Source organism: Tasmannia lanceolata, unplaced genomic scaffold, assembly GCF_043159265.1.
Source record: "Tasmannia lanceolata isolate RefF3 unplaced genomic scaffold, GAP_Taslan_0.1 ptg000020l, whole genome shotgun sequence".
NCBI lineage: Eukaryota > Viridiplantae > Streptophyta > Magnoliopsida > Canellales > Winteraceae > Tasmannia > Tasmannia lanceolata.
This window is the reverse complement of record NW_027518697.1, coordinates 9258521-9263028: the sequence shown is the minus strand read 5'-3', so window position 1 is coordinate 9263028 and position 4508 is coordinate 9258521. Positions and strand designations below refer to the sequence as shown.

The following is a 4508-nucleotide window of genomic DNA, read 5'->3' as shown; positions in this document are numbered from 1 at the left end:
TGCAGTTACACTGAGGCTAAAGAAGGCCAGCAACAAGACCATTATAGGTATTTTACTGCCCATATAAAATAATTGTTACTTCTGATCAGTTGCTTCATTTTTCACTAATTGAAAGATCATGATTCTGTTCTTTATTATATCTATGAAAATGTGCTTCACACCTGAAGCTTCTTTCAAAAAAAGGGCTGACAAATACATCTATTAAACATTGGTTCTAAGAATCATCCCTCCTCTTTCAGGTGTAATGTCAGGAATTGGGGCCCTCCTAGTATGCATTATCACCTTCATTCTTTCTAGGTGTCGTTGGAAACGTCTCCGTTTCAATTCACCAGCCATCCTTTCTCGTAGCAAATCATTAGACCCCTCTTCCAAACAAGACCTCGAGAAGTGTGTTACGTGCTTTCTGGGTCCCACGTGGATTGGAATAAATTAGTTTTGATTTTCTTTTAGAGATTGCTTTCTTAGTTGTTTGGTTTGGGTAGGACTCTTTTGAAATAAGGGTTATCTAGATTAGGGGTTTTCTATAAATAATTTGTACGTTTCATTTCTTGAATCAATGAAGAAACTTATTTGAGAAAGTGTGTGTCTTGTGCACAAAGGAGGACGACCCTTCCCTCGAAGTGGGTCAAGAGGCTGATCTTCCCTCTGAGAAGATCAAATCCGTTAGGAACGTATCTAGGTTCGTAACAATTGGTATCAAAGCAGCATGATCTGGGTAGTGGAGAAGAAAATCGAAGGAGCAATGGATCAGGATGAGACGATAAGAGAAATCAAAAGGCACCTAGCTTCCATGAATGCCAAGTTCAACAATTTGGCACTCTGGCTTGGCGTGGAGATAGAAGAGCCCCCATGTTTGAAGAAGTTGAATGAAGAGTTCAATGAGAGGATTGACGAGAAGGCTTGTGTGATGAAAAAGAAAAGAAGAAACAGAAAAAGTGGAGAAAAGAAGAGAAAGAAAACAGATAGAAGAAAAGGAGAAGAAGGCACAAAAGAAAGGTCATCGCCGAGGAGTTTACCATTCCTCTTCCTCTCAATCCGTCCAACCCAATTGAAAAGATCCTCATCCACGGCCATATGTGCGTCAACATCCCCATCATTCCAAAAAAACTCAAAGGAGGAATTTCAATGAACGGCGCGATGAGATCGGTTTGAAAAGAGGGCTACCTCAACCCATGATGACTTCATACAAAATGTTGATTAATCGCAAGACGAAGAGAAGAAGAAAAAGAGGGAGAAGCAAAAAGACTTTCGGAAGCTGCGCAAGATCTAATTTCTCACCGATTAACCAGTGATTAATCTCCAACCTTGAGGACAATGTTGAATTCAAGGGGGGATGAATGTTACGTGCTTTCTGGGTCCCACGTGGATTGGAATAAATTAGTTTTGATTTTATTGTTTCAGAGATTGCTTTGTTAGTTGTTTGGTTTGGGTAGGACTCTTTTGAAATAAGGGTTATCTAGATTGTGGGTATTCTATAAATAATCTGTACGTTTCATTTCTTGAATCAATGAAGAAACTTATTTGAGAAAGTGTGTGTCTTGTGCACAAAGGAGGACGACCCTTCCCTCGAAGTGGGTCAAGAGGCTAATCTTCCCTCTGAGAAGATCAAATCCGTTACGAACCAATCGAGGTTCGTAACAAAGTGTGACAGCAACTTCTTCCACACCTGTCTTCACCTATGAGGAACTTGAAGAAGGCACCAATAATTTCGATCACTCTAAAGAACTCGGACATGGGGGATTTCGTACCGTTTACTATGGTATGTCAATCTCATCTGTTTGTGAATTCAGTTTATCTTCCTTTGGTCTGTTTCTTCTGCTTCTGTAATGTAGAAATATCCATCTATCAATTCATTTTGTTGTGAAAACTGTCTAAATCTATGAAGATTGAAGCACAAAGAAAACAAAGAAATTAGACGAATATGAGATTTACGTGCCAAGCACTTCCATTATTGATTGAGATTAAAAATACAAGATACCCAAATGGGTCAGCAAGCAAGACCTTAAATAACACAACAATTATTTTTCTTTAAATTTACATTGTTCAATTTGTCATTTATCTAAGAGTTTGATTTTTATACAGGCAAGCTACATGATGGGCGCTCTGTTGCAGTCAGGCGCCTATACGAGAACAACTACAAGCGTGTCAAACAATTCATGAACGAAGTTGAGATCCTCTCCAGCCTACACCACCAAAACCTTGTCTCTCTATATGGGTGCACCTCCCGCCATAGTCGTGAGCTTCTCCTTGTCGATGAATTTGTCCCCAACGGCACCGTGGCAAATCATCTCCATGCCGTCCACGCACAAACTGGGCCTCTCACGTGGCCTACCCGAATGAGCATTGCCATAGAAACTGCTGGTGCACTTGCATACCTCAATGTCATCGAGCCTCCAATTATACACCGTGATGTTAAAGCCAACAACATTCTTCTAGACAACAATTCCCATGTCAAAGTTGCAGATTTTGGCCTGTCTCGTCTGTTACCCCTGGATGTCTCACATGTATCTACTGCACCACAATGAACACCTGGCTATATGGATCCTGACTATCACAAGTGCTACCAACTTAAGGACAAGAGCGATGTTTATAGCTTTGGAGTGGTCCTTGTCGAGTGTATATCGTCCAAGCCGGGCGTGGATATCTCTAGGCATCGGGACGAGATCAATTTGGCTTACATGGCAATCAACAAGATCCACAATCATGCCTTGCATGAGTTGGTGGACCTGGGTCTTTGGTTCGAATCGGATTATGGGGTAAGAAGGATGATTACTTGGGTGGCAGAGTTAGCTTTTAGGTGTTTGCAAGAGGACAGGGAGGTGAGGCCTTCCATGGAGGAGGTTTTGGAGGTGTTGAGAGGGATTGTGAGTGATGAGTACCCGACGAAGAAGGTAGAGGAGGTCGATGTTACATCCGATGCTGTCGGACTGATTATGAAAACTCCGTCGTCGCCGGATACTGTGATGGATGCATGGGTCAGCAGGTCTATAACACCTAACACTCGTGGGTAATGATAACTGTTAATCCTCTCCCCCTCTGTTTCTCTCTCAAGAATTCTTTCTAAATGAGTTGTTGCTTGTAATGAGTATATTAATCCATAAGATGCTCCAAGATAATGCTTATGGTATGCTCTATCTTTACTGTTTTTTGAGGTTTCAGGGGATCATGAGAGATTAACAAAGCAATAGCTTTGAAATTGAGGGTAATGTAAATACTAATGGAGTTTCTATAGCGAATACTGGTGTGCAAATTTGTGGGGGGGTGATTGTTTTTATTATTTTGGTTTTAATTTTAATTAATATGGTTTCTATGATTCACTTGTGCAGAGAGAAATCAAAATTGAAGTAGAAAACCTCCCTTTTGCCACCCAAGTTTGCAAGTGTTCATTTTTGGTTTAAGAGTTCTTCAAAACTCAGCTTTGCCACATTGTTTTCCTCTGCCTTCTCAAAAGGGAAATGATATCTACACTCTCTTCTTTCGATAATGGTTCTAATGCGGGTGCTTAGGTGAGAAGAAGAAGAGAAATTAGAATACAAGATCATATCCAAGAGAAGAAGAAGAAAATGGGAGCAATGCTCAACTCATTTGATATACCATCAATTACATAAGTTTATCACCATCCAAATTCCCCTTCTACAACTGATTTCAATCTATTTAAATGAAAGACAATAAGAGAAAATTCATTCAAGCTGCTTCACTAGCTAACTTAGGTACTTGTATATCATTAATTGCATTGGAACTCATAATACTTTACTAGCTTGGGAACCTACCAACACAGTCCACTAAAACTACCATAACTTTCTAACCGCTCATCCAATTTTCGAGCACAAATACATGTTAGAAAGATCTCAAAAAGACCTACAACTTTGTAGTTTATCATTTTCCATGATTCGGCCATTTAATAGCTCAAAAACTTGGCTGAAAAATGGTCAGAAGCTTTAATGCGGGAATGCACGTTGGAACTCTACCAAAGCCGCCTAAGCATGACGTGGGTGCCATGTTGGCACTGCATCATTATCTCAGGATGAGAAAGAACTCGCCCTTGAGTTCTCTTCAAACTCTCCATAATAAGTTGTCAAATCTTTAACATTGAAGTTGGGTGAGTATTGATAAATGTAGGTAGCTAAATCTTGAATGCATTATCCCCAATTTTCTTAAGTACTCATAAAGGGCCATTCACAAGATCTTGAAATTTGCAAAACTTTCTTGGTTCAAGAAAACTCGCCCTTGAGTTTTGATGCATCGAAGAATGTTCATCAATTGAAACTTTCGAAGATCAAACCCTGCTTCATAATCTCCATGATAATTTAATAATTTGTGTAGATTTTGAACATGTTTGAATACGTAAACATCCACTGTGGGCTTCAATATATAATGGAATAAAAATGGATCAATGTAATTGGATGAAAAAATTGATGTAATTTTTTTCCATTCACCCATCTCTTCAATATCCATCGATTCACCTTATATGTAATCGGATCCAATTTTTTTGGTGATGAATTCAATGA

General features: G+C 39.5%; 1 pseudogene; it reads left to right on the top strand.

Moving 5' to 3' along the window:
* Positions 1 to 742: 742 nt before the first annotated feature.
* Positions 743 to 3313, top strand: LOC143853744 (LEAF RUST 10 DISEASE-RESISTANCE LOCUS RECEPTOR-LIKE PROTEIN KINASE-like 1.1 pseudogene; annotated as a pseudogene).
* Positions 3314 to 4508: the final 1195 nt, after the last annotated feature.